A 25,417-nucleotide genomic window follows, 5' to 3' on the forward strand; every position below is an offset into this window, starting at 1 on the left:
GAGAGAGAGAGAGAGAGAGAACAGAAAGCTTTCTTGTGGTGTGTCGGAGGGGAAAGTGGGGTGGATTAGGGACAGAAGGAGATCAGAGGCGGGGCAGAGAAGAGGAAGAGTGAGATGGGGAGGAGTCGAGTAAGCGATGCACCAATCACATAATCGATCCGCGAGGGTGTGACTCCTGACGTCACAAAATTTCCACTTCAGCAGGGTTCGTCTTTATGCTCTATATTGACGTACCTCTAGGCATAATACAGTATGATAGAATCACGGCTGAACATTCTTTTCAATTGAACTTCTTCTTGACTAGCATCATATACTAAAGTTAAACTATCTATCTATCTATTGCCAGACGCCTCAATCCCGTTTGGGGTGGTCACAAACAAATCGCCTCCACGTCCCCCCGTCCCCCACCATTTCACTACCCTGCTCCCAACTCACACCCCCCTCCCTCATATACCTCTCCACCCCATCCCTCCATCTCATCCTCGGCCTCCCCCTCCCTCTTCCCCCCTCCACCTCACTCACATACACTCTCTTCGTCAGTCTTTCACCCTCCATCCTCTCCACATGGCCAAACCACCTCAGTGTGTTCCTCATAACACTTCCTACCACATCTACATCCACACCACAACGCTCCTTTATAACCTCATTCGTCAGCCTGTCTCCCCATGTGACTCCACAGGCTCCTCTTAAATAACTCATTTCCACTGCTCTCACTCTTGACTTGTGTCCTTCCAACAATGTCCAAGCTACACTTCCATACGTTAGAGTTGGTATCACAATACTGTCATGTAGTAACTTTTTCACTTCCATGCTCACTTCCCTGTTTCTTATCACTGCTTTCAAAGAACCAGCAACCTTTCTTCCCTGCTGTACCCTTTCAAGCACTTCACCCTCCAAACCTCCATCCTTACTCATCACACTACCCAAGTACTTAAACGTACTCACATTTTCCAATTCCTCACCATCCAACCTCGCTGTACATTCACTGACTTCACCTCTCTGAAAGACCATCACTTTACTCTTCCCTACATTCACCTTTAGATTCCGTTTCTTGCACACTATCCCAAACTCATCCACCAAGCCTTGCAGCTCCCCTTCGTCTTCACTCAACAACGCAGTATCATCTGCAAACAACAGTACAGGGAGTTTCCAAACACTATCCTCTCTCACCAGGGCCACTCCAACATCCACTACCCTACCTTGTACCTCCTTTATTGCCCCATCCATGAACAGATTGAACAACCATGGAGACATGACACATCCCTGTTTCAACCCAACCTCCAAAGAGAAAAATTCACTTAGTTCACCATCCACACGCACTGCAGCCTTAGCACCATCATACATACTCTTCACAGCATTCAACACAGCCTGTCTCACCTCTTCAGTCCACCACGCTGTTCCTTGCACCCCCCTCCGTCTTCTCTTCCTCCCACACACCACATCACATGCTGCACATATTTCTTCTGTAAATATCCCGCACACACCTTCCACATCCCCCATCTGCTCCGATTCATAGTTGCCTAATCGTTCCTCCATTTCTCTCTTATACTCTGCCTTTTTCTCATCCTCTTGTAACCCTTCCACTCTCCTTGCAACTACTCCTTCCTCTCGTCTTTCCCCTCTTCTATTCCTCCATCTTACTTGTATCCTAATTCTGGCCACCACCAAGTAGTGGTCAGAAAGTCCACTCCCCCAACCTCTATAAGCACTTGCATCTATTACACATCTTCGCATCCTTTCATCCACACACATATAATCAATCATTGCCTTCCTTTCATTCAGTTCACCACCCACCCTTCTCATCACTCGCCATGTATACCTGTGGATCATTTTATGCCTGAAGAGGGTATTGGCTATCACCAACCCCCTCCCAGCACAAATGTCCACTAACGCACTGCCATTCTCATCTATCGCAGCAGGCACACCCCACTCACCAACTATTCCATCCACCTTCACATTCCCTACTTTACCATTCATATCACCGATCAAAAACACTCTCTTATTCCTTCCAAACTTTTCCATGCACACTTCCACATTTGTCCAGAACTCTTCTCTCACTCTGCTAGCACTATCTTGGGTTGGCGCATACACACACACAATCGCCCACATTTGTATTCCAACTTTCAACTTTACCCACACAATCCTTGACCCAACTGATCCATACTGTCTTATACTCTTCTTTCATCTTTTACTCACAACTATACATACTCCTTCCTTTGCCCTCTCATTCTCACCTACTCCTGCATATATACCCCATCCATACTCCCATTCTCTCACACTTTCTCCTCTCACGTCAGTTTAACTTTCAGGTTGGAGATCTGGAAGTTTCTGGCAAGTGACAGATAAGAGTTCCCAGTTCTTTGTTTCCGTGAGCGACATGCCTGTTCCGCAGACGGAAGTGGTGAATGTAAACTTTTTTTTTTTTCCTTAAAGCATTGCCTGCAACGGACTACCCAGGCTTATAAAGATAATGATGATGATGATGAAATATACCTATTTTATTGCTTAGTAGTCGCAGTTATAATAATAATAATAATAAAAATAAAAATAATAATAATAATAATAATAATAATTTTTATTATTAATGTAGTACTGTCGGCTGAAGAGCAAGTAGGCAGCTCACCAGGCCCATCACCTCATGGATGACAGCAGTACTGGGCAGTATGAAGTATCGTCTCCAAGTTTACCTATGTTATACAAGCCTAGGCTGGTATTCTCGCCAGGTAAGCAGGTTCCCTAACACCTTTTCCTTAGCTGTTTATTTTTGGATCCGGCTGGTTAATATCCTTTTGTGGCTACTTATTCAGAGTATGGCGATATTGGAATGATATTATGTAACACAGAATGGGACAGTAAGGTGTAATATGCAAAATAAATCGCTTTGAAAAAAGTGTTAGGGAGCGTCCTTAGTCGATGAGAATACTACAGTAGTTTGAAAGTCGGAAAGTGTGTCTGGGTGAGGCAGATGGGGGAACATACAGAGAGTTTGCTGGTGTGTCTGGGTGAGGCAGATGGGGGAACATACAGAGAGTTTGCTTGTGTCTGTAGTGGTCATCGTACTGTAGGTGGGGTAGGAAGTTTCCTAACAACTCTATTATTGCTAATTAATAAGCACAAGACACCTCAGCCTTCTGTGTGTGTGTGTGTGTGTGTGTGTGTGTGTGTGTGTGTGTGTGTGTACTTTCCATTGCGACATAGTTTGCATTACACTTTCTCATGCTCATGTGTTTGTGTGTGTGTGTGTGTGTGTGTGTGTGTGTGTGTGTGTGTGTGTGTGTGTGTAATTTCAGTTGCGACACAGCTTACACGTTCATCCCTCCCTTCCTCCTCCTCCTCTTCCCCTTCCCAGTTCCCCCGCCCTCTTGCTTCTCTTCCCACACCCACAGTACACCCACACTCACAGAATATCCACACCCACAGTACACCCACACCCACCGTACACCCACACCTACAGAACACCTACACCCACAGAACACCCACACCCACAGAACATCCACACCCACGGTACACCCACACCCACGGTACACCCACACCCACAGTACACCCACACCCACAGTATACCCACACCTACAGGACACCCACACCCACAGGACACCCACACCCATACCCAACCCGACTCACATAATTACAGTATGTCAGCGAGCGGATGTTTGGTGCTTACACATTATGACTCAAACGTGATGGCATCTCGTGAATCAGCAGAGGCCACATATCACACACACCCACAGTACATCCACACTCATACCCACATATCACACACACCTACAGTACATCCACACTCATACCCACATATCACACACACCTACAGTACATCCACACTCATACCCACATATCACACACACCTACAGTACATCCACACTCATACCCACATATCACACACACCTACAGTACATCCACACTCATACCCACATATCACACACACCTACAGTACATCCACACTCATACCCACATACCACACACACCTACAGTACATCCACACTCATACCCACATATCACACACACCTACAGTACATCCACACTCATACCCACATATCACACACACCTACAGTACATCCACACTCATACCCACATATCCACACCTACAGTACATCCACACTCATACCCACACATTCACTCCTACAGTACATCCACACTCATACCCACATATCCACACCTACAGTACATCCACACTCATACCCACACATTCACACCTACAGTACATCCACACTCATACCCACATATCCACACCTACAGTACATCCACACTCATACCCACACATTCACTCCTACAGTACATCCACATTCATACCCACATATCCACACCTACAGTACATCCACACTCATATCCACACATCCACACTTACAGTACATCCACACTCATACTCACATACCACACCTACAATACATCCACGCTCATACCCACATATCTACACTTACAGTACATCCACACTCATACCCACACATCCACGTCCATACCTACATAAACCCCCATGTCCACACCTACACCAACAGTACAGTCACACCCTTTCCTGCACCCAAAGCACATCCATGTCCACACTAATTTTTACACCGCTGCCCACACCCATAGCCACATATCCACACCTGCGGTGCATCCACGCATACCCACCTCCACCCCAGCAGGACACCCCGTCCCCCACACACTTGTGCAGTATACCCACACCCACGTCCACATCCACATCCACACCCAATATCCACATCCGCATTCAAACAGGCAGCTTAAAACCCTGACTCAGTCTTATAATTGCCGAGTTGTCCCTTTGCTCTTGTGTTTGGCTGAGACGAAGGGGGGATGGAGGGGAAGGGGGGGTGAAAGGCAAGGTGAGGCAGGGAGGGTAAGAGGGGAATTATAGGGAAGTGGGGAACGATAGAGAAGTAGGGAATGATAGGGAAGTGGGGAATGATAAGGAAGTGGGGAATGGTAGGAAAATGGGAAATGAAAGGGAAGTGGGGACTGAGAGGGAAGTGGGGAATGAAAGGGGAGTGGGGAATGATACGGAAGTGGGGAGGTGATAGGGAAGTGGGGAATGATATATAAGGAAGTGGAGAATGATATACAGGGATGTGGGGAATGATGTATAGGGAAGTGGAAAACGATTTATAGGGAAATGGCGAACGATATATAGGGTAGTGGGGAATGACAGAGAAATAGGAAATGATAGGGAAATGGCAAATGAAAGCAGCACCAAGAACGACTCCACACACACACACACACACACACACACACACACACACACACACACACACACACATCCACACGGAGAGAGAGAGAGAGAGACACACACACACACACACACACACACACACACACACACGGACGTTTACAACGACTTCACTCACTAATCATCCACAATGCTTTTCCCCAATGTTGGTCTCAGGTCTTACGAATTATTGTTTGATGGATGACTGTATAATCAATCAACAGTATGAACAGCAAGTAATAATGAGACTATGGTCGCGGCGCGTGACTCTGAGGTTGTTACTATCGTGCTTTGGCAACCTACCATTCAGAAGTGCGTCTGATTTCGTGTATAATATGAGACGCATGTGATTCGTGTATATGTTCGTGTATAATAATATTCGTGTATAATATATTCGTGCATAATAATATGATTCGTGTATAATGTGACATAAAATCGGACGCACTCTTGAATGATATGTTGCCAGGGTACGATAATGACAACCTCAGAGTCGTGCGCCGCGACTATAGTATAGTGTGATTTCTAGCATTTGAACGAATTATTCGTTCAGTAAAACTATTGGCTATTAGATAACATATCTTGGAATCCTAATGGATATACATCGATGACATAGCTGAATTAAAGGGGGTATGTCGAAAATATGAGTCAATATACGGCGCAAGCTGCAATTAGAACAATACTGGTCACTTCCACATCTCATGCTCCCCCTTCACCCTCCCCAAATCCCCCCTGCTCTCCCTGCCTCTTTCCCATCCGTCCTCCTCCCCTTGCCAGCTTCATCTGCCTGTCTCAGATCTTCCTACACAAATCCTTGACGTGCTTTAATCATGTTACCTTCAAACGATCTTAATCAGCTTAGGAGAGACTGTACCAAGTGGAGGGGTTACATTCAGCCTTCATTAGACCGTTGTGTAAGGGAGAGCAGGGCAGGATTAACCCTGCTGTGGCCTTGTAGGCAACGCAGACGGTTGGCCTGCAACATATAGATCTCTTTTTTTCCATTATTTCCAGTGAAGTTCTGGCATGACCTATGATGGCCTTTTTTGATGGCCTGACGGTTGATGGCCCTTATTTGGACGTCCAAAGCGTCTATTTATTCCGCTCTGGAAATCTGGATGGCCTGTGACGGGCCGTGGCCTGGTTGGCAGTTGCCCATTTTACCTATACCTGGTAATCCCGCCCTGGGGCAGAGTTTTCCTTCAGGTGAATCAAATCAGGTAGGATTGGCAAGATGGAATATATTACGTCACTGGACTAAAGGGGTCAATTTGTTTAATACGATAACGACTCATTTCACTGTGCTTGTTACTGTTAAACAAATCTATCAACCTCAGTAAAGACATCTTGTGTTTGTGGAGTAAATAAAGGTAATTACCTAACATACCTGCTACACAAGGTATTTTATCCAACTTAATAAAGGCATTTGTGTGGCAGGAGTTAATAAAGGTTATTCTCTAACTCCTACTGTTGCAAAAATGTTGATGACATCATGTACACATAGCAAGAATATAAAGTGAAGACGTTAATAACAAAGGCAATATATGTTGTTGTTGATGATGATGATGATGATGATGATGATAGTGACCATGACTTTGATGATGATGATGATAGTGACCATGACTATGATGATGATTGTTGTGATGATGATGATGATGGTGATGGTGATGATGATGACGGTGTGGTGTAAAGTTAACATCAGGACCGTTGTTATGGCATCAGTCAGCCAAGCAATCACTGTTTACAAACACCAGTTGCCTACTTCACGCTGCCAGCACCTGCCATAGACACCACATTGATAACCTATACTCCCTTCACTTTAACTATGCGTAAAAGTGACATTTGTCCATCTTGAATGCTCAGCCATTATGAATAATTTGTATTAGTATATTGTGCTAATCAGGAAGAGAGAGAGAGAGAGAGAGAGAGAGAGAGAGAGAGACTAAGAATAACACACACACACACACACACACACACACACACACATGTGCTGGCATAGACACACGCGCTTACGGACACAGGTGCAAACACACAGACACGAGCGCGCGCGCGCACGCACGCACACACTCTCTCACACACACACACACACACACACACACACACACTCTCTCTCTCTCTCTCTCTCTCTCTCTCTCTCTCTCTCTCTCTCTCTCTCTCTCTCTCTCTCTCTCTCTCTCTCTTTCTCACACACACACAGTATATACACAGGGACAGGGATACACACACAGAGACATGGTACATACACAGGGACAGACATACACACACACAGACGTACTACATACACAGAGACAGACATACACACACACAGATATAGTACATACACAGAGACAGACATACACACACACACACAGACATAGTACACACACAGAAACAGACCTACACACACACACAGACGTACTACATACACAGAGACAGACATACACACACACAGATATAGTACATATACAGAGACAGACATACACACACACACAGACATAGTACACACACAGAAACAGACATACACACACACACAGACACAGGCAAACGTGGAGCCAAGTAATATTTCGTTGTGGCTTTGGTATGAGTACAGGAGTACACCGTAAGGGCATGTCAGAAGCATGTGATTAGAGGTGGGAGTTGTGTCCAGCACCTTAGTGTGGGGAGAAGGGAAAACAACTGATGTGGTCAGTGCTACAGGTTGTTGTCACGTGTGTTCTTCACTGCAGCCATACTGAACAGTATTTGGTAGGAATTAGCCTCAGAGATCATTTACATTTCTGCTGACGTGCCATCTAATACCGGCTGAGACAGTTTCGCACTTTATTTAATCGACAAGTAGTTTATAAAAACTTACCAAAATTTATGCTAATATATATCATTTAACCTATCAAAGGTGTCGACACTAGTAATATTAAAATCCTATGTCGTAATGTTTGATCGGTGTTTATGAAACGTAAGACTGCTGAGCCCCAGGCAAGAAGTGGTTTGGTCTTTGCCCAAAGTAGGACATTTAAGAAAAACTTAATTTTAACTTCAGGATTATGTAAAACATACAGAGAAGGGTGTAAACCAACATAATTTTCAGTGGCTGATTGCATACAACACTTTTGCTTCCCTATGTAAGGCAGGAATGGAAACATGAGAGTATTTCATGCGCTTGAAGACATCCAATAGGAAGAGCTGAGATAGACAAAGAAAGCCAGCAAGGCGAGGTGGATGGGTGGGAAAGGAGGAAGGGAGAGGGGGAGGCGGGAATTAGGGGACGGTGAAGGGGGAGGATGAGATGCGCAAGTGTCCAGTAGTGTTCTAATTGCAGCTTGCACAGTATATTGACTCGTATCTGCGACATATTCCCTATAATTCAGCTATTTTGGATGTCTTTGCATTAGGTTTCCATTATATTCCATCTAACAGCTAACAGTTTTAATAAAAGAATATTTCTGAAATTATGAAATATCACAACTTTGCTAATATCATTATCACTTGCTGTTGCTATTCCTGAGTGATTATACAGTCAACCATCAAACAGTAAATGGTAGGACCTGGCACCAATCTTCCTCAGGCGAAACAAGCATTGAGACTGTTACTGAGTGAATTCGTTGTTAGCTACTGTGTGTGTGTGTGTGTGTGTGTGTGTGTGTGTGTGTGTTCTTACCTAATTGTTTGTTCTTACCTAATTGTATCTTTACAGGAATGAGTCAAGCTCGTATTGTCCAGTGTATTAAACCATTTTTATCATACATATCCTTAAATTTATGAATAGTTTTGGCACACACTATTTTATTCGGTAGTGCATTCCACTTATCAATTGCCTAATGTGGGAAACTGAATTTCCTTTCGTCTTTGTCACCCCTCTTTTAATGCATTTTTTTGCAGTCTCCTCTTGCTGTTGTGTGTGTATGTGTGTGTGTGTGTGTGTGTGTATGTAATTCACCGGGTCTGTCAGGATCACTTGATGGTCGTGACCGTCAGCTTTTACCCTCCCGGAAGGGAGCTGAGAGCTCATATAGTCCGATCTAAGGGCAAGGCTGTGACCTTCACACACGCACACACCCATCCTCTTGCTCAAGGAGGACAGTGACCACCCGCTTTGTCAGTGAAACTTTTTCGCATCCCGAGCAAGGCGCGAACCCCCGTCTTAGCAGATGCTAGGCGAGAGCGTTACCACTGCACCAGCGAGCGGTGTGTGTGTGTGTGTGTGTGCGTATATGTGTGTGTGTGTGTGTGTGTATGCGAGTGTGTGTGTGTGTGTTTATGTGTGTGTGTGTGTGTGTGTGTGTGTGTGTGTGTGTGTGTGTGTGTGTGAGTGTGTGTTTATGTGTGCGTGTGTGTGTATGTGTGCGTGTGTGTATATGTGTGTGTGTGTATGCGAGTGTGTGTGTGTGTATGTGTGTGTGTGTGTGTGTGTGTGTGTGTGTGTGTGTGTGTGTGTGTGTGTGTGTGTGTGTGTGTGTGTGTGTGTGTGTGTGTGTTTCTTACCTAACTGTTCTTACCTAATTGTATCTTTACAGGAATGAGTCAAGCTCGTAGTGTCCCGTGTATTAAACCATTTTTATCATACATACCCTTAAAATTATCAATAGTTTTGGCGCACGTTATTTCATTCGGTAGTGCATTCCATTGATCACTTTCACTATTTGGGAAACTTATTTCCTTACGTCTTTATCACCTCTCTTTTAAAGCAGTTTTTTGCAGTGTCCTCTTGCTGTTGTGTGTGTGTGTGTGTGTGTGTGTGTGTGTGTGTGTGTGTGTGTGTGTGTGTGTGTGTGTGTGTGTGTGTGTGTGTGTGTGTGTGTGTGTGTGTGTGTGTGTGCGTGTGTGTGTGCGCGCGCGCGCGTTGGCTTCGATACATATGCCTGACCTGTCTCCCATAACCAAGGCCAAACGTTGAGGTTAGTCTTCGCTTCCAGAACATTACACACGAACTGCATCATACATCATCCTGGCTGTGAAGGTAGGCGAAAATGTGCACTCCAAGTTCACCACTACCACACCCACCACTCGTCCTCTATGCTGTTTAGTTTCCTTCTCTGAGGTTGGTTGGGCTCCGCTCTTGGGTATTATTATGATGGTTTTTTTATGTGTGAGGCGAGTGAAAATTAAACTTACGGATAAGCGTGACTGCATTATATAAACCTTTATTCCGGCACTTAACTGACCAAGTTTAATTGGGATGTCATTCAGTTTACTTTTTAATGCAACCCTAGTAGTTCGACAACGCCGCAGAAATATCTGACTAATTCAGTTAACTCTGTCATGAACTCTGCTTTAAAAATTATGATCCATTCCTCCTTCTCTCGTCCTGTCCTTTTACCATACCCATGTCTTCCCTCCCTCCTTCCCTCCCTCTCCTTCTACCATACCTAACGTCCCCTCACGCCTGTCCATCTCCCTCCCCCACTACCTGAGTCAACTCTCCTGTCTCTGTCTCTGTCTGTCTGTCTCTCTCTCTCTCTCTCTCTCTCTCTCTTCCATTTCACCATACTCAGCAACTTCTTTCCCCCTCACTTCTTTGTTCTTCACCCAACTCCCCTGTCTTCTCTGCTTTTCCACCCGTCCACCTTGAATACAAGATTTAGTTTTCCATTTATGACTCTGTCCTCATTATCCTCTGTTTTTACACAATCACAAAAAGTCAGCTACGCATCGGATGACTAGAGTCAACCTTCAAACAGTAATGGGACCAATCTTCCTCGGGGAAAAACAAGCACTGAGGATGATAAGGCTAGTGAGTGAAATGGTTGTGAACTACTCTCTCTCTCTCTCTCTCTCTCTCTCTCTCTCTCTCTCTCTCTCTCTCTCTCTCTCTCTCTCTCTCTCTCTCTCTCTCTCTCTCACTCTCTCTCTCACTGAATGTAGAACTGATCGCAGTAGAGATTAGTACGTCTGAAGGGAATGTAATTGTGGCAAATTTATACATGCCACCCAGATCATACTTTTGGGAAAAAGGCAAATATGAAGACCTGGCAGAGAAAACAATTCAAAGTTTAAGAGCATTACTACATAGAATGGAGGAGAAATCTGAAAGAATTATACTCAGTGGAGATTTCAGTACAAATATAAATTGGAATACTCTAGATGTAAAAAGCCAGGAAAGCTGCTGGGACCAAAAGCTCCTGGATCTTGTGCAGGAGTTTTTCCTAACACAACATGTAAAAGAAAGCACCAGAAAAAGAGGACTTGACATACCATCAGTACTAGATCTTATATTTACTAGGCAAACAATGATATTGACAATATAATGTATCACCCTCCATTCGGCAAAAGTGACCACGTAGTATTAAATTACAACTTCAGGATTGCATATGACATAGTTAATAGTAATGAAAGTTACAACAAGAGCCGTAACTACAATAAGGGCAACTATCATGAGCTAAAGAAATGCTTCACAGAAACAGATTGGGAAAAAGAGCTTAGAGGGCAAGATTTAAAAGTTATATATAGAAAATTCTGTGAATTTTATGAAATACAAGTCCAAAATTACATCCCTCGGCACAAGGAAGCAGAAATGAAAGTAAAGAAATGGTTTAATAAAGAATGTACAAAATCAAAAGAAAAAAGAGAACTGTCGTGGAATAGATGCAGAAGACACAATAGTGAGAGGGCATATAAGAAATATAAAATGGCAAGAAACGAATACACAAGAATAAGGAGAGAAGTCCAAAAACGGTTTGAGGAGGACATCATAAACAAAAGTAGTGATCAACCGAAGCTATTTTACAGCTACATCCGAAGCACAACCAACGTAAAAGATAAAATACAATCCATTACAGATGAGGGGATCATCTATACACAAGAGAAAGATATTTGTGAAGCACTGATATTTTACAGCTACATCCGAAGCAAAACCAAAGTAAGAGATAAAATACAATCCATTACGGATGAAGGGATCCTTTATACACAAGATAAAGATATTTGTAAAGCAATGAATAAGATTTTCCAATCAGTTTTTACAGAAAAAAATAATTTTGAGAAGGATGATATGGAAGAAGCATTCCCAAACATATTGCCTTATATACAAATATCAGAAAAAGAAATACAGGAGTTGAGTAAATTAGACAAAGGAAAAGCAAATGGTCCAGACAGAATTTAATGTTGGGTGCTACATGAATGTGCAAATGAGTTAAGTAGACCATAATCTTTAATACTCAAGGAATCCTTGGGACAAGGTAAACTACCTGATATTTGGAAGAAAGCAAACATTGTTCCCTCAATCAAGAAAGGGAATAGAGAAAATCCACTAACTACCGACCAGTATCACTAACCAGTGTTGTAAGCAATGTATTAGAAAAGCTGATAAGAAAAGTTTGGGTAAATCATCTAGAAGATACACAATATGATAACAGACAGTTCGGCTTCAGAAAGGGAAAATCATGTGTTACTAATTTGTTGAGCTACTATGGTAGAATAACATAAACATTACAGAAAAGAGAAGGATGGGTGGACAGTATCCATTTACATTTCTAGAAAGCATTTGACAGAGTACCGCACCAAAGACTTTTATGGAAACTGTACCATCAAGGAGGAATCCGAGGGAAACTGTACTGTTGGATGCAAGATTTTCTCAGAGAAAGGGAAATGAGAACAGTACTAAGGGGAAATTACTCATCATGGAGGGAAGTGACTAGCGGAGTTCCACAGGGCTCAGTGCTGGCACCAATTATGTTTTTAGTGTAAATAAACGACATAGGTAGTAACACTGGAAATGGAAGCTATCTAAATATGTTTGCTGATGATGCAAAAATACAAAGGAGAATTACTAACACAGACTTTTGTAAAGAGCTACAAGAAGAATTAAATAAACTTCATGAATGAGGTAATACATGGCAAAGGGAATTCAATGTGGACAAGTATCATGTAATCAAGTTTGGTAAAAGTGGGAAAAGACCAGATTGGGATTAAAAGTTAGGAAGTAAAACCCTACACATATCAGAAAGACAGAAGGACTTAGGTGTGATTATCATTTACAGACTACCTCCGGCGGACCACATAAGTGAGAAGGTATGGAACATGTTTACACTGCTTGCAAATATAAGAATAGCATTCACGTACATAAATGAAGACATGATGAGAAAGATAATAACATCTTTCATCAGACCAACCCTGGAGTATGCTGAAAAAGTTCAAAGGGCCGCTACAACATGGGTACCAAGTTTAAGGGATCTTAGCTACGAAGAAAGACTAGAAAAACTGAATCTGCCAACACTACAGGAGAGAAGAAAAAGAGGAGACATGATTAGGCAATATAAATGCATATCAGGGAAGGAGAAAATAGACAAAAATGAATATATAGCCTATGGGGAAGCATCAGCAAGAGGACACTGCAAAAAACTGCATTAAGAGAGAGGCGATAAAGACATAAGGAAATATAGTTTCCCAAAGAGGGCAACTGATCAGTGGAATGCAGTACCGAATGAAATAGTGTGTGCCAAAACAATTCATAAATTTAAGGATATGTATGATGAAAATGGTTTAAGACACGGGACAGTAGGAGCTTGACTCATTCCTGTAAAGATACAATTAGGTAAGAACAATTAGGTAAGAACAATTAGTTATGAACACACACACACACACACACACACACACACACACACACACACACACACACACACACACCAGATCTATCCAGTGCTGTACGTCCCAGCAGAAGAACCAGGACGGCTCCACACACACACACACACACACACACACACACACACACACGGAACGAGAGAAAGAGAGAGAGAGAGAGAGGGAGGGAGACAGAGACAGAGACAGACAGACACAGACACAGACACACATACACATGTCCCGGCAGCAGCAGCAAGAAGAAGAACCAGAACGGCTCTACACACACACAAACATCCATACGGAAGGAGAGAGAGAGAGAGAGAGAGAGAGAAGTCATGACAAGTATGGAAATAAGTTACAAAAATGATGTGGAAACCACATATGCTGAAATGGTGAAAGTAAAGAGAGACTTAGAAACAAGAGTCGAAGAAAAGAGCATTAAAAAGGAAGTGAAGAAAATAATCCAAAACAATCCAAAATTGGTCAAAGATTCAGCAGACATCAACAAATCTATTGTAACCACTGGTATAGAGGAGGAAGAAATAAAAAAACAAGATTTCGAGAGACAAAAAGGAAGTGTCAGAGGAAATCTGCAGTAAAGACACAGGAACACAAAAGGCTAGGGGAATATGGAATAAATAAATGAAGGTCCCTGAAAGTAACCTTCCAGAGTGTAAACACTGTGGAGGAAATACTGAAAAATGCAAACAAACTTATGGAAATAGAGGACTTCAAAAATGTACGGATAAAAAGTTGCCTAACTCAAGAGGGAAGTGACTAGCGGAGTTCCACAGGGCTCAGTGCTGGCACCAATTATGTTTTTAGTGTATATCAATGACATGGGTAGTAACACTGGAAATGGAAGCTATCTAAATATGTTTGTTGATGATACAAAAATACAAAGGAGAATTACTAACACAGACTCTTGTAAAGAGCGGCAGGAAGATTTATATAAACTTCATGAATGGGGTAATACATGGCAAATGGAATTCAGTGTGGACAAGTGTCATGTAATCAAGTTTTTTTTTTTTTTTTAATGTGTCCGAATCTGGCCATAGGCTTCACAGCCTGCTCCCAAGGCCCAGTAGTCCTCCTACATACCATACACCTCTATATGTCACCACTTCGGCTCTAACACCCACTGTCCATATTGAATTACATGGTAGAGCTGTCTCTTACAGGACTGGTGTATTAGTGTTAGCGGGGGTATTTTTATGACATGTCGGTGGTTTGGTAAAAGGGGAAAAGACCAGATTGGGATTATAAGTTAGGAAGTAAAATCCTACACATATCAGAAAGAGAGAAGGACTTAGGTGTGTTTATCAATAATCTGGCGGACCACATATGTAAGAAGGTATGGAACAAGTATACACTGCTTGCAAATACGAGAATGGCATTCATGTACATAAATGAAAACATGATGAGAATGATAATAACATCTTTCATCAGACCAACCCTGGAGTATGCATCAGTAGTCTGGAATCCTCATCTCAAGAAACATATATATAAGACTGAAAAAGTTCTAAGGGCCGCTACAAGATGTGTACCAAGTTTAAGGGATCTAAGCTATGAGGGAAGAACAAAGAATGAGGGAAGATCAGACGAAGAGAAGAACACATTTTTTTTTTTTTACAAAGTAATTGGATTGCAGGTTCGAAAGTGGTACATAAACAGGAGGGATTAAAAAGGAGAAAGGCAATACACCCAAGTGTCACGAATCAATTCGCGACATTTCCGTTTTGTGAGAAGCCACGAACTATTAGTGGAAAACTCACTGTTTATCGCTCAGCTAACCGTTTCTCCCTCCCTTTCGGAGTATACTTTTCAAAACATTCGTCACTTTCAAAAGTGACCGATTTAATGCACGTCACTAAGTGCGCTACTGAGCGATACAATTGTTTCTTTATCGTTCGCCTCTGCTTCCCTCAACCGTTAGCCACGCCTTGCGTCCTGCCCATACAATGTATTTGAATTCAGTCTTGTGTTTGCTGTGACGGAGGAAGGTCCTGTGCTCCAAGAAGTGTGAGAGGTCGCTAGCACCCAAGCTCCACTGAGACAGTTAATCCAGTCCTCCCACCTTAGTGGTGATACATAGCATTCATCGACTGGTATTTCTTTTGTGTATTTTGTAGTTTTAAGAGCTTAGTTAAGGTGTTTTTCCCTAGGCGTAAGTATTTAGCTATTCCGTGAGTGAGTGAGTGCGTCTCATTTAATTGATTTGAATTGTAACGTTAAATTTATTTTTTGTGATTAATAAATTTAACAGTTCCTTTCTTGAGCTTAATGTAAGTAAACTCTTGTTTCATTTCTCCATAATTAAGCTTATTTTCCATATAGCTCCTAGCTTGCATAAACGTTGCTTTCATAACTGGTACTTAGACCAGTCTTGTTGTATTAACTTAAAATCCGTTGTGCCAGGAGTTAATGCATCAGCAAGAACCTGATGTTATTATTATTAGTATTAGTTATTTATTGTCAGGGGTGATGTAACTTTCTCCAGAGGCTAACAGTACAGTAATTCAGCAATTGTGAGTAATTAGTCTCTGCTGTGTACTGTTGAGAAAGTTTATAAATTCTCGTTCTCAGAGAATCGTGCTAAGCCAACGTAAAGTAATCGTTGCTTGATGTAGCAAGACAACCATTGTCTCTGCTCTTCAATATTATTGAATATATCAATTTAAATAATATTTAACCATTTATATCAAAATTACCGTGATATTTTAAAAACCCCGTGACAATTGGCGACCTTGCCAGGATATTAACTCCTAGCTCTAAAGCTATTCACGAGATAGTGCTCACTCATTCATATTTAGGTATTTATTATTAAAGTTTATAGGCACAAGTTTACTGGTGGTTACCGTTAATTTAGCAAGTGAGTTTTTGCTTTATTAATCAATAGAGTACTTAACTCTAGTTTATTCTTGGTAACGCCAGGCGATTTTATTCGCTCCTGGGAAGTCGGCGTACCCATTGTGTTTATTAGTGAGTCTTCCCAGTCATTTACATTTTTTATTTATTCTTTGCCAGTTAACTAGATAAGACTGGTCACCACTAGCTTGTGTCTGTATTCTTTACTTGTGTTTATTAGTATTCGTCGCTAAGCAGTCAGTACTCAGTTTCGGTTTGCTTAATAAATTAGCGCTATGGCTACCACCATATTTTTACAGGAAGCCAAAGATATGGGTCTTTCGGACCCAACCGAAATTAAAGAGTATATACTCTCACGGCATAATCAGGAGCAGCAGCGCGAGAATGATGCCCGTGAAGAGCGTAAGATTCAGCGCGAGTATGAGCGAGAACAGCGCGAATACGAGCAGAAACAACGCAAGCTCGAGTTAGAAAAAGAGCGAGAACAGCGCGAACACGAGCAGAAACAACGCGAGCTCGAGTTAGAAAAAGAGCGAGAACAGCGCGAACACGAGCGAGAACAGCGCGAACACGAGCGAGAACAACGAGACAAAGAACGAGAACATGAACTTGAAGTGCTGAAGCTCAAGCGAGATTCCTTGGCTTCAGACACGTCTGGTGCAGTTGGTCCAAGCTCCACGAGCGTTCTCCCTGCACATGTCCTGGCGACCCCACGCATCAAGCTTCCTTCATACAAGGAAGGCGAGCAAATTGAGCCGTACATTGCTCGTTTTGAGGACATGGCAGACATGTATCAACTGGATGAGGCAGCTAAGCGGCTTCAGTTTCTTAGCCTATTTGAGGGCCCTGCCCTCGATATTCTCCACAGAATTCGTGGAGACAATCTCACATATGAGATGATGAAAGCTGCACTCATTAAGGCGTATGGTCTCACAGTAGACGACGCCAAAGTTCAGTTCATGCGAGCTCGTCTCCAAGACAAGGAGACAGCTGTTCAGTTCCTTGATCGTCTCACAGCTTACTTAAATGAGTGGATGGAGAAAGATGAAACTCCTTCCACGCGTGAGGGGATAATTGACCTTATGCTGCGTACACAGCTAAAGAGGTCGTGGCCTGCTGAGCTCATAGCACAGCTTAAGATCTGCCAGGTGAAAGATGCCAGCCAAATGGTAGAGAAGGCTGACGCATTCTTTACTGCATACGGGTATCAAGCTCGTAAGCAAAACACCTGGAGCAGAAAAGATACTGCCAAGTCTGGGAAGCCGTCTCAGACTGAATCCCAGCACCAAGGCCGTTCTCAGAGTAATGGTCAAGGTCCAAGCAAATCACAGAAGGACCAGGGGCAAAATACACAGCAGCCTGCTTGGAAGCGGTACAACAAGTACCCTAACCAGCAGCAGTATCAGCCACGCAACCGACCGTCGGGACAAACTTTTCCACCACCAGCTCAAAAGAGGCAGGAAGCGAATGCAGCCTGCATTCCTCAGCAGCAGCCTGGTGGTCACGTCCCTACCAGTGTGGGTACTTCCCCACAGTTCACTAGTCCCACAGTGACAGTGAACCCCCCTCCACAGATGGCCAATGTTCCATCTTCCCAATATAACCCTCAAGGCACAATGTTTGCCACTTCAATTCAGCAGCCTCATGAGTGGCTAGCTGCTTCCTCCACAGGCCCTCCCATAGGTGACAGTACCTTCCTTGTTCAGCCAGGGTTTGTGGGAGATATTCCTGTGAAGGTCCTGAGAGACAATGGTTCCTCAGGTTGCTCTGTCAAGCAGAGTCTAGTTCGGCCTGAGCAGTATACAGGTCGACAGATCCATGCAAATCTTATTGATGGATCAGTGAGATTGTTCCCTGAGGCATGTATCCAGGTGGCATCTCCATTTTATACTGGTACGACACTTGCAGTTGTCATACCAGAGCCTCTATTTGACCTTATAGTAGGCAATATTATTGGAGTCAAGGATAGTTGCTCCGATGACGCTACTCAGACTTCGGCTGCTGCGGTAACACGAGCTATGGCTGAGGCTCCAGATTGTGTCACCCCAGTGATCATTGAATCGCCGCAAGATCTGATGTGTAGTCAACTTGTTGTGCAAGAACAACATTCTGACCCGACACTTGCTGCCGTGCGGAACAAACAAAAGGGTCAAGTGATTAAGTATTCACGGGGAGGTCGAGCCAAGTTCCTTCGTAAACAAGGACGGCTCTACCGTGAGTCACGAACACCTGAGGGCGAGGTTCGACTGCAGTTTGTCGTTCCTGCCAAGTACCGCCTAGCAGTGTTACAATGGGGTCATTGTTCAGCCTCAGGAGGTCACTTGGGCAAAAGGAAGACCCAGGGCCGTATCCGAGCTGACTTTTTCTGGCCAGGGATGGGACGAGATATAGATAGTTTTGTCCGTTCTTGCAGTGTGTGCCAAAGTATCACCACTAATCAGGGACATGCCCTTCCTGTGCCATTTGTAACCACACCCGTAATCTCTGAGACAGTTGAGAGACAGGGTAGTGGTGAAGTGGGTGCAGACCTGACGTCTCGCCCATTGGCCCCCCAGGACACATTATGTCCAGGGCCTGTACATACATATTATGTACTGTAAGTTAAGGGGGAAGTTGAGAGGCGACTTGAGGCTATGGAAGACCCAAGTTTGCACAAGGATTCTCAGCTTCCCGGTACTAATATATGTACTGTAGGTTAAGGGGGAAGTTCGAGAGAGAACTCCGCAGAGGCGACTTGAGGCTATGGAAGACCCAAGTTTGCACAAGGATTCTCAGCTCCCCGATACTAATATAAGTACTGTAGGTTAAGGGGGAAGTGAGAATTCCGCAGAGGCGACTTGAGGCTATGGAAGACCCAAGTTTGCACGAGGATTCTCAGCTCCCCGATACTAATATAAGTACTGTAGGAAGTTCTAGAGAGAACTCCACAGAGGCGATTTGAGGCTATGGAAGACCCAAGTTTGCACAAGGATTCTCAGCTTCCCGGTACTAGTATGAGTATTGTATTGTAGGTTAAGGGGGAAGTTCGAGAGAGAACTCCGCAGAGGCGACTTGAGGCTATGGAAGACCCAAGTTTGCACAAGGATTCTCAGCTTTCCGATACTAATATAAGTATTGTAGGTTAAGGGGGAAGTTCGAGAGAGAACCCCGCAGAGGCGACTTGAGGCTATGGAAGACCCAAGTTTGCACAAGGATTCTCAGCTTCCCGGTACTAATATAAGTATTGTACTGTAGGTTAAGGGGGAAGTAAGAACTCTGCAGAGGCGACTTGAGGCTATGGAAGACCCAAGTTTGCACAAGGATTCTCAGCTTCCCGATATTAATATAAGTACTGTAGGTTAAGGCACAGGTTGAGGACCCGTGTGCAGTTCGAGGCTATGGAAGACCCGAGTTTGCACAAGGATTCTCAACTTGCCGACCATAATTGTGTGCTATAATTAATGGCGACCTCGAATGTACGTTGTAGCACTGACTGCTAGGCAGAGAGTAATTGTAACATAATAAAATTTTGTCTCATTGACACTTTTGATGCTCCACCTTAATTGGTTTTGCAGGTTCAGCAATGGGTGTAGCAGCTTTGCTGTGCGGGCCAGCTGATCGTCTGCCGCACGCTGCCGCCTCTTCTCCTCTGCCTTCGTCGTCGCCATGTTATTATTTACTATGTCATTTTACACATAGGTACAGTTACACTACAGCTGTCACACCTACACCGTGTATTACATACACCACGCTACACAACAATTAGTTGTCAGTGTAAATGTAGCGAATTTTCGCTCAGTTTGACCTGAGTACAGGATTTTCACCGTCGTCAAGGAGTTTTTCCCTCAAGCTTGCTTCTATTAACGTAAATACGAGGTTTTTTCGCTCACTGACGACTGCGACTTTCTCCTGTAGCAGGATAGCACACACACCACAGTGTGAATCTTGTGCGAATGACTTAGGATGTATACATATATATATATATCCACAAATTTTTTCCCATATGGAAAAAATTTAATTTTGTAGGGGCGTAATGTCACGAATCAATTCGCGACATTTCCGTTTTGTGAGAAGCCACGAACTATTAGTGGAAAACTCACTGTTTATCGCTCAGCTAACCGTTTCTCCCTCCCTTTCGGAGTATACTTTTCAAAACATTCGTCACTTTCAAAAGTGACCGATTTAATGCACGTCACTAAGTGCGCTACTGAGCAATACAATTGTTTCTTTATCGTTCGCCTCTGCTTCCCTCAACCGTTAGCCACGCCTTGCGTCCTGCCCATACAATGTATTTGAATTCAGTCTTGTGTTTGCTGTGACGGAGGAAGGTCCTGTGCTCCAAGAAGTGTGAGAGGTCGCTAGCACCCAAGCTCCACTGAGACAGTTAATCCAGTCCTCCCACCTTAGTGGTGATACATAGCATTCATCGACTGGTATTTCTTTTGTGTATTTTGTAGTTTTAAGAGCTTAGTTAAGGTGTTTTTCCCTAGGCGTAAGTATTTAGCTATTCCGTGAGTGAGTGAGTGCGTCTCATTTAATTGATTTGAATTGTAACGTTAAATTTATTTTTTGTGATTAATAAATTTAACAGTTCCTTTCTTGAGCTTAATGTAAGTAAACTCTTGTTTCATTTCTCCATAATTAAGCTTATTTTCCATATAGCTCCTAGCTTGCATAAACGTTGCTTTCATAACTGGTACTTAGACCAGTCTTGTTGTATTAACTTAAAATCCGTTGTGCCAGGAGTTAATGCATCAGCAAGAACCTGATGTTATTATTATTAGTATTAGTTATTTATTGTCAGGGGTGATGTAACTTTCTCCAGAGGCTAACAGTACAGTAATTCAGCAATTGTGAGTAATTAGTCTCTGCTGTGTACTGTTGAGAAAGTTTATAAATTCTCGTTCTCAGAGAATCGTGCTAAGCCAACGTAAAGTAATCGTTGCTTGATGTAGCAAGACAACCATTGTCTCTGCTCTTCAATATTATTGAATATAAATATCAATTTAAATAATATTTAACCATTTATATCAAAATTACCGTGATATTTTAAAAACCCCGTGACACCAAGTCATGACAAGTATGTAAACAAGATGATTAAACTGATGTGCTCTAATGTAGATGGAATGGTATCTAAATTACTAGAGGTGAATGATTATATCAAAGAAAAGGAACCACATATTGTTTCCCTAACTGAAACAAAATTAGCACTAAGGATATCAAACGATACACTAAACCTAGAGGAATACAATATATGGAGAAGAGATAGTAACTTAAAAAAAGGAGGAGGAATTATAATATTAACAAAGAAAAATCTCCAAGTCAAAGAAATAGAACTAGATGTACCCTCCCAGGTAGAACTGATCGCAGTAGAGATTAGTACGTCTGAAGGGAAAGTAATTGTGGCATATTTATACATGCCACCCAGATCAAACAATTGGGAAAAAGACGAATATGAAGACCTGGCAAAGAAAACAGTTCAAAGTTTAAGAGCATTACTACATAGAATGGAGGAGAAATCTGAAAGAATTACATTAAGTGGAGATTTCAGTACAAATATGAATTGGAATACTCTAGATGTAAAAAGCCAGGAAAGCTGTTGGGACCAAAAGTTCCTGGATCTTGTGCAGGAGTTTTTCCTAACACAACATGTAAAAGAAAGCACCAGAAAAAGAGGACTTGATGTACCATCAGTACTAGATCTTATATTTACTAGGCAAACAATGATATTGACAATATAATGTATCACCCTCCATTCGGCAAAAGTGACCACGTAGTATTAAATTACAACTTCAGGATTGCATATGACATAGTTAATAGTAATGAAAGTTACAACAAGAGCCGTAACTACAATAAGGGCAACTATCATGAGCTAAAGAAATGCTTCACAGAAACAGATTGGGAAAAGAGCTTAGAGGGCAAGATATAAATGTTATGTATAGAAAATTCTGTGAACTTTATGAAATAGGAGTCCAGAAGTACATCCCACAGCACAAAGAAGCAGAAAAGAAAATAAAGAAATGGTTTAATAAAGAATGCAAATAATCAAAAGAAAAAAGAGATTTGTTGTGGAAAAGATACAGAAGACACATAGTGAAAGGGCATATAACAACTATAAACAGAAAAGAAACGATTATACAAGAATAAGGAAGGAAGGCCCAGTTTGAGGAGGACATCATGAATAAAAGTAGTGATCAACCGAAGCTATTTTACAGCTACATCCGAAGCAAAACAAAAATAAAATATAAAATACAATCCATTACGGATGAGAGGATCACCTCTACACATGAGAAGGACATTTATGAAGCACTACATAAGAATTTCCAATCAGTTTTTACAGAGGAAAATAATTTTGAGAGGGATGATATGGAACATGCATGCCCACACATTCTACCATCAGAAAAAGAAATACAGGAGTTAAGTAAATTAGACAAAGGAAAAGCAAATGGTCCAGACAGAATTTAATGTTGGGTGCTACATGAATGTGCAAATGAGTTAAGTAGACCATAGTCTTTAATGCTCAAGGAATCCTTGGGACAAGGTAAACTACCTGATATTTGGAAGAAAGCAAACATTGTTCCCTCATTCAAGAAAGGGAAAAGAGAAAATCCACTAACTACCGACCAGTATCACTAACCAGTGTTGTAACCAAGGTATTAGAGAAGCTGATAAGAAAAGTTTAGGTAAATCATCTAGAAGAACACAATATGATAACAGACAGTTCGGCTTCAGAAAGGGAAAATCATGTGTTACTAATTTGTTGAGCTAATATGGTAGAATAACAGAAGCATTACAGAAAAGAGAAGGATGGGTGGACAGTATCCATTTACATTTCTAGAAAGCATTTGACAGAGTACCGCACCAAAGACTTTTATGGAAACTGTACCATCAAGGAGGAATCCGAGGGAAACTGTACTGTTGGATGCAAGATTTTCTCAGAGAAAGGGAAATGAGAACAGTACTAAGGGGAAATTACTCATCACGGAGGGAAGTGACTAGCGGAGTTCCACAGGGCTCAGTGCTGGCACCAATTATGTTTTTAGTGCATATAAACGACATAGGCAGTAACACTCGAAATGGAAGCTATCTAAATATGTTTGCTGATGATGCAAAAATACAAAGGAGAATTACTAACACAGACTTTTGTAAAGAGCTACAAGAAGAATTAAATACACTTCATGAATGAGGTAATACATGGCAAAGGGAATTCAATGTGGACAAGTATCATGTAATCAAGTTTGGTAAAAGTGGGAAAAGACCAGATTGGGATTAAAAGTTAGGAAGTAAATCCCTACACATATCAGAAAGACAGAAGGACTTAGGTGTGATTATCAATAACAGACTATCTCCGGCTGACCACATCAGTGAGAAGGTACGGAACATATATACACTGCTTGGAAATATGAGAATAGTAGTCACGTACATAAATGAAGACATGCTAAGAAAGATAATAACATCATTCATCAAACCAACCCTGGAGTATGCGTCAGTAGTCTGGAGTCCTCATCTAAAAAAACACATAGATAAGGCTGAAAAAGTTCAAAGGGCCGCTACAACATGGGTACGAAGTTTCAGGGAACTACGCTACGAAGAAAGACTAGAAAAACTGAATCTACCTAAACTACAGGAGAGAAGGAAAAGAGAAGACATGATTATGCTATATAAATGCATATCAGGGAAGGAGAAAATAGACATAAATGATTACATAACCTATGGGGATGCATCACCAAGAGGACACTTCAAGAAACTGCATAAAAAGAGAAGCGATAAAGACATAAGGAAATATAGTTTCCCAAATAGGACAATTGATCAGTGGAATGCACAACAGAATGAAACAGTGTGTGCCAAAACAGTTCATAAATGTAAGGATATGTAGATTATAAATGGTTTAAGACACGGGACAGTACGAGCTTGACTCATTCCTGTAAAGATACAATTAGGTAAGAACAATTAGGTAAGAACACACACACACACACACACACTCACATCCTACGGAAGGAGAGAGAGAGAGAGAGAGAAACAGGAAACTTTGTTGGGGTGTGTCAGCGGGTGAGGGGGGGGGGGGAGCGGTACGTGATCAGAGGCGGGGCAGAGAAGAGTGAGGTGGGGAGGAGTCGAGTAAGCGATGCACAAATCACATAACCGATCCGCGAGGGTGTGTCTCCTGTCTGTCTATTTATCTATCTATTGCCAGACGCCTTAATCCCATACGGGATGGCCACAAACAAATCGCCTCCACGTCACCCTGTCCCCCGCCATTTCACCGCGCTGCTTCCAATTCACACACCCCTCTCTCACATACCTCTCCACTCCATCCCTCCATCTCATTCTTGGCCTTCCCCTCCCTCTCTCCCCCTCCACCTCACTCACATACACTCTTCTCGTCAGTCTCTCAGTCTCCATCCTCTCCACATGCCAAACCACATGAGTGTGTTTCTCCTAACGCTTCCTATCACATTCACATCCACACCACAACGCTCATTCACATCCTCATTTGTCAGTCTGTCTCTCCATGTGACTCCACAGGCCTCTCTCAAATAACTCATTTCCACGGCTCTCAGTCTTGACTTGTGTCCCTCCAACAACGTCCAAGCTTCACTTCCATACGTTAGAATTGGTATCACAATACTGTCATGTAATAACTTTTTCACTTCCATGCTCGCCTCCCTGTTTCTTATCACTGCCTTCAAGGGACCAGCAACCTTCCTTCCTTGTTGTATCCTTTCAAGCACTTCACCCTCCAAACTTCCATCCTTAATCATCACACTACCCAAGTACTTAAACGTATTCACATTTTCAATTTCATCATCCAGCCTCACTGTACATTCACTGACTTCACCGCTCTCG

This window comes from Coenobita brevimanus, chromosome 59 (assembly GCF_032717465.1).
Source record: "Coenobita brevimanus isolate Jiangsu-jjx chromosome 59, ASM3271746v2, whole genome shotgun sequence".
Classification (NCBI taxonomy): Eukaryota; Metazoa; Arthropoda; class Malacostraca; order Decapoda; family Coenobitidae; genus Coenobita; species Coenobita brevimanus.